Below are 7,255 nucleotides of genomic sequence, written 5' to 3' on the forward strand. Positions count from 1 at the left end.
ATAATGCATGGTTTCTAACTAAAATGTCCCTTTTTAAGCATGTTTTGCATGGTCATCATACTTAGTACTTAATTGTGCTAATTCCATATTTCTCTATTTTCTACTAGTGTAGGTTCCGGAAAGTGAGCGGGTTCTATAGTAAGCTTGGAACTTGAAGTTCTTCCAAGATCTTGTGGTATGTCCTCATATGTCGAGGACAAGACTTTTCTATTCTAATTTTATGATAAGGTTCTTGTAATAGACTTAATAGACTTCTTTTGATTGTAAAGGGCCGTGTCCCTACTTATGTTTTGTGATTGTGTCTAAGATGGCCATGTGAGACTTAGACTTCCGCTGTGTGTTTTTAAAGTTGTTTTAATGAAGCTTGAATGTTTGGATGTAAATAAGTTTTTTTTCCGCACTATTATCATTATTGAATGCAATGAATGACTATGTGGCTTGTATAAGAACCCTTCGGGGTCGAATACGCCTTGTTACGACTTGGGGGTGCTCCCGGGTCATGACAGGTTCGAAAGTGATTAGGGCGTCAGGCGGAACCTTACAATTGTAAATCATAAGGCGATAAATTAGATGACACATAAAACCATACTAAAAGACATAATATTTTATATGAAAACTAATATTAAAGAAAAATATTAAAATTATTTAGAGAATAAATATCCCATAAACAAAACTCTCTAGACGTCTACATTGTGGATACTATTGTGTTCTAGTATGAGAATAAGGATCTTCAATTTATAGATCTCCAAACTTTTCCTCTAAGGAAAGAGTAAACTAAATATGGAAGAAAATTATATTTTACTTTCAGGAAAAGCTCAAGCATTTTTGGCAATACTTTGACTTTTTTTTAAGGAAAAAATAAAGTTCAAATAAGGAAAGAAAATCAGGGCAAAACCCTAACAAATCTCCCCGTTTGGCTGGATTTTCTTGCCAAAACTTGATCCACCTTCTTCACATGCATGATAATTTTTCGTTCTTCACATAGTCTCTATCACTATTGATTGTCATGGTTAAAAATAAAGTTTAAAATATATGGGTTAAAAATAATTTTAAAATATTTTATTTTTATTTTCAAAGATGCAGCAGCAGAAATGTTGAAAATATAGTTTAAATCTCTTCTCCACATGTAGCTGGACAAAAAATTTCACTATCATCAAATTTATTGCAAATTGATTTGAAACCGCGTTGAACCTGTCTTCAACCTCATTCCATTGCATCATTGAACCATTAGCTCTGATACCACTTGTTGAGTTTGAAAGTGATTAAGGCGTCATGCAGAAGTTTACAATTGCAAATCATAAGGCGATAAATTAGATTACACATAAAACCATACTAAAAGATATAATATTATTATATGAAAACTAATATTAAAGAAAAATATTAAAATTATTGAGAGAATAAATATCCCCATAAACAAAACTCTCTAGACGTCTACATTATGGATACTATTGTGTTCTGCTATGAAAATAGGGATCTTCAATTTATAGATCTCTAAACTTTTCCTCTAAGGAAAGAGTGAACTAAATATGGAAGAAAATTATATTTTACTTTTAGGAAAAGTTCAAGCATTTATGGTAATACTTTGACTTTTCTTTAAGGAAAAAATAAACTTCAAATAAGGAAAGAAAATCAGGACAAAACCCTAACAGAAGTATGATTTCTCTTAGTCTCACACAACAATACAACACACACTCACTATAAAGAAAAGCTCACTACTATTTTCTATTTCTTTCTTTGCTCTTATTAATTTGGTACACTTTCATTATTTTACAACATGTTATTAGAATGAGGCTCAGAGATTAAAGGTAAGAATATTATTCATGCAATCGTTTTAAAAGAAAGTTTGAATGAGTAAGTCTCTATTGCTCATGTTTAAGTTATAAATTATTTTTCACTATTTCTATTATGCTTGGATATAGCAATAGAAGTTTTTAGAACTACAAATCTTAAAAAGAAAAAGGTATTTTCTAACCCCCAACAGTATACACTATGCTTATGTTACCTGTAATTAGATTAATTAGAAAAAACAAGTATCATTCTAATTATAATTATGCGGGATGCAACTTTCAGAATCACTCAAAAGTATCACCAATTCTTGCTATCTTCAAATTTATAGTGAATTTATAAAATTATGATTGATTGTTCTTTGTTTATACAAAGTGGTTTATTTATAAGCCTTTTATTAACTGAAAATACATGGCAGTGACTTACTTGGATAAATGGTAAGTTATGCTTTCCATTTCAATTCTCTATATATAATTATTATTATTTTTAAATGTTATTTTCCTCAATTTTGAGAAAGTATGAATATATATTTGGTTACATATGTGATTAATCATAAGAATTTTGAAAGATGGTTCCAAGAAATATTATGATAATTACTGGAATGAGAAATGTCTTTGGTCACTTTGGCCTATTATGTCATTGATTGAAAATTTTAAGTTTCATTTTACAAGAGGCTAAGACAGCAGGTTAAAGTTTTGGCGCACCATGATGATAAAGTATTGAGTTTGAGTCTCATTAAATTATGGTCTAATACACCTTCTCATGGGTAAGGTATTGGGTTTAAATTCCAAACCAATATAATGGTTATATAACAACTGAGCAAATTAATATGCTCTCCTTGATAAAAATTGTGAAATTCGTCTCACTGAATTTGCTCCATTCTCTTAAGTGAATGTGATAGTAGTACATGATAAGTTTAAATGATGACAATAATTATTGTGATCGTACAAATGAACATAGACATGGCAAAGGACAAAATAATAATAGTAATCATTGTGGTAAAAATGAAGAACACTATGAGCTCTCTAACTAGTCCTTCAAAATGTGAAAGTAATTTTTGTCATCAAAATGACATTATAAGTCATTGGACAAGTGGTTATCGTGTGGCTCAATTTGATAAATTTTATGAATCCTCCATCAAAATAAAAATAAGGATAAATTACCTATATACACACTTTTTTTCATAATTCCCATTATTTCCTACTAGTTCTATAATTTTCCAAAATTCCTTATTTTACTCCCAAATTTCAAACATTGGATACATAAATCCTAACTCCCAAAATTAATGCTTATCCCTTGCTTATTTCACTCCACAAATCACTCCCTATTTTTAGTCACACAATCTTAGAAATTATTTTCTCATTCACGTTTAATATTTAAAATCAGTTTCTTTCTTGTCAAAATTATTTCAACTTCAATTTAGGTACCTTTTTCATCGTCTCTAACTCTTTGTTCATCATTTGATTTTTCATTTTTTTGTTCTTGAAAATATTGATACATAATTTAGTCTTGGTATTACGCAATTGAATTCTTCTAATGTTCATCATGTTTTTGATTCTGGTGATATGGGATGTGCTGAGAAATAGATTCAAAAACTGCATGATTCATTAATAATGATGAATGTTAACATTGAGACTCGAAGTCGAAGGTAAACATTGAGATCCATAATGATGAAGATTTTATTCAAAATAGATATAAACAAAGAATCAATATATTATTCATGAAGAAACTGAGACTAGAGAAGTCGAAGAAGGATGCATGTCCGAGTTCTAAATCTACCATTGAAAAAACGTTTAAAAAAGAGAAGGAAAAAGTTGGATTTGTCATTATACGACCAAAGAAACAATGTATCTCGTTTATTTTGATTCTTAAATTAGTCTTTGTTAGTGTTATTATTGATTCGATACATCACTGCTACAATTGCTTGTTGTTCTATGCATCTGATACTTAATTTTCAATGTATCTCATTTATGTTGATAAAGCATCATGTATCAAATTAAGTATCTTGATGCATAAATGCATAAAAATTGATAATCTTATTGTACCAAATACATTATTATCAACTACAAAATTATACATTTATAAATACACTTTATTTCAGCTTACAAACACTCTTCTTTCACAACCTTATTGTATCAGATACATTATTATCAACTACAAAATAATACATTATATAAAAAATGTATCTTATCAACTTGAAATCTTTCACAATTGACGTATCTTCTTTCAGAATCATAGACTAAATAAATATACTCATATGATGTAACAACCTGTTAACATTAAAGAAATTAGTGATACATTCCATAAAACAGTTATTTCTATGTATCAATCACAAACAATCAATCAACTAAACTTATATATAATATCATGTACAAAATATAACTATAGTATGATACATACCCTCATTCTTGAAAATTTTGATGCTTTTACAACAAATTACATGTATAATGTATCACTTATAAAGTATAGTATTTCACAAACACAACAAGATACAAAAATAGTAATGTATCATGCTAAATATTTGATCATGATACAATAATTAAAATTAATACTACATGTCACACAGTAATCTGTCGATCTCTAAGCAAACACTTTAAATGCAAAATTACTTATTTAATGTATCTAATTAATATGAGTATAGTACTTATCAATTTATACAAGAAACATAAATACTAATGTATAACGATTGTATAGTCATCTCGAAAATACAAATAGAAAATCGAATTAACAACACAATATATGTAATTTCATACCTCTGATTGTCATATCTATTTTACTATGAAATTAAAGCTCTGATCTATTTTATACATTGCAAATCGAGGCTCATATTTTTTTCCAGATTCTTGAATTTCAGATATATTTTTTTCAGATTCTTCATAATCTCAGCAAAATCAAAATATTCATGATGTATCTTCTCAAAAAAAATATTATTTTGAATCAAAAATTAAAAGGATCTTCGACGAATTGGGAGAAGAAATTTGAAATCCATCACTTATGTATCAATTATAACTCATCTTGTTTTCCCAGATTCTTGAATGTATTCATTATGTATTAGCTATTATTTTTGACTTTTTTTAATCTATTACGATTTGGGTAAGAACTGAAAGAAGAAAATTTGAATTGTTTGAAGCCAGAGGAATTTGGAATAGAATTGAAAGAAGAAAATTTAAATTTTGATTTGATTGAATCTGTTAAGATTTGGGAGAGATTGATATCAACTAGATTAGTATGATTTGGGGAACTCACAATCAATTTTATATTCACTTATTCCTTTAAAAGTGCAACTGAATTTGTTTTAATGTATCATATTTGATGTATCCAGCCTGTTTGCTATGTATCCGAATAGCATTGATTTTAAGGAATTTTTGTAAATTGAAAAAGAGTAAGGATAAAAGGTAATTTAGGTCCTTACTAAATGGAAGCATACATGACCTTTTAAGGTGATGTTGAGGATAGTTCATAACTGTTAATAATAATAAAAATTATTTTAAAAGATTAGTCAACTCTTTGAATGATAGTTACTTTTTTTAATCAAGTTTTCCACCATCTAAAAACTCTACTATCATCGGCTAATGAATATTTGGCTTGTAAGTCACTTAAATCATTTACTATCAAATAAATTATCAAAAACACATAAAATGGAAATAGATTAATTTCGAAGTTAAACGAGAATTGTGGGATCCACATTTCTGAAATAAACCCCGTCAAAAGGTCCTAAACAGTACCCTAAAAATGTGTTCCGAAATGAAACACAATTCAAGGCTCGGAACAATGAACAATAACAACATGTAATTAATCACATAACCCACAACAACTTCATGATAATTCACCTCAAACATGGAAAGCCCACCATACTCCGATCACTCCATAGTGTAGCCACAATCTCCACGATCACCTAGGACTTCAAATCATTGAAATCGGAGCTCAAACGAAGGAGAAATCGCCAAATTAATTTTGAATGAAGGCTGAAATTCACGTCCAAGCCTTTAATAAAAGATTGCTCGATGATCGCTTAAGTGGTCACTAACATCGCTTAAGCGACATGCCTCAAATAGGGGGCCTTGTTTTTACGAGCCCTTGGCCGCAAAGGCGAAGCTCGCTAAAGTGGACCATGGCCACAAAAAGCGAGGCTCGCTTAAGCGATGCGAGGGCCGCTCAAGCAGCTACCGTCTGACTAGGTTGGCCTCTCTAAAACGGAGTCCTGATCACAAAAGCGAAGTTCGTTTAGGCGAACCCAGGGTGCTAAAGCATCTGCACCAACACTCAGGCACCAAAAAATATTAGCAACGTCCCTCGGGTGGTCCAAGATTTGTTTGGAGCCTTGTGCACAAAAACGAGATATGCAACCAGATCAAATTCGACATTTCAAACTCAAAGGAGCAGTCAAAACTTCATACGAGGTTGTCTTGATAGAAAATGGGTCCCACACCCAACTCCATTTAAGTCAAAAAATCCCCAAAGAGCTCAGAACTAGTCTGGAAGCCTCAGGATCCACACGAAAGGTCTTTCTAGACCTGTAACATCTCACAATTTGAAATATCTAGGAAGAAGCTAAGAATTGGAAATAGTCATTTTTGTAAAGAATTGAAAATCTGGAAATTTGTTTAGGTTAGGAAAAGTGAGTTTTTGGTCAACTTCAAATGGCCATAACTCCTAGATCAGGATGAATTAGGTGTACTTCCAGATATGGTTGGAAATATCTTGGAATGATCTTTACAACGCCGCCGAGTTTGCACGATTCCGAGTTCGTATGAGTAAGTTATCCCCTTTGGAAGTTGGACTGTTGGATTAAGGAAAGTCCAAATCCGGATCTTTGAAGGTAGTTTGGTCTTTTCCTTACCCGTTTATTTTAATTCGTTTTTGGTAATTACTTATGGTCTAAACTGAACTTAGTCAGTTTACGCTTTTGAAAAAAGAGTTAGGGTTTTGAGAGAAGAGAAAAGAAGAGGAGAAGAACGTTCAAGATTCGTCAAGATCGTCGAGTTTGGCTTGTGGATTTCGTCGGGGGTGATCCCTACAAGGTATGTGAGATCACATAGCGTTGGGTTAATTCTCCCACGCGCCAATCATGATTTATTTCTGCGAATTTAAGTTCTTGAAAGCTTAGAAATTGAGTTCTTGAATGGGTTTGTTGAAGTTTCATTAGATTATTGTTGAAGTTTCATTCGTTGAGGAGTTGTTTGATCCTAATCTGTGATTTTAGGTTCGATTTTGAGTAGAATCTGATGTACTTTGAACATTTAATCGATTCTAAGTGTTGGGTAAAAGAACCCATGGAGTTTAGAGGATTTAGAGCCGAAAAACGAAGAAGAGATTTCGTCGGACGAAATTCGACATCTGTGGCACGTCGCGGAGCTGGTTCCCAGTTTTGGGAATTTTCATTTCGCGTCGCGGAGTCTTCTGCCTCAAAAGTCATTTTCGAAACTAATTTAAAAGCTTCTCCGCGTCGCGGACCCACCCTCAAATATTG

This window comes from Solanum tuberosum, unplaced genomic scaffold (assembly GCF_000226075.1).
Source record: "Solanum tuberosum cultivar DM 1-3 516 R44 unplaced genomic scaffold, SolTub_3.0 scf00161, whole genome shotgun sequence".
Taxonomy (NCBI): domain Eukaryota; kingdom Viridiplantae; phylum Streptophyta; class Magnoliopsida; order Solanales; family Solanaceae; genus Solanum; species Solanum tuberosum.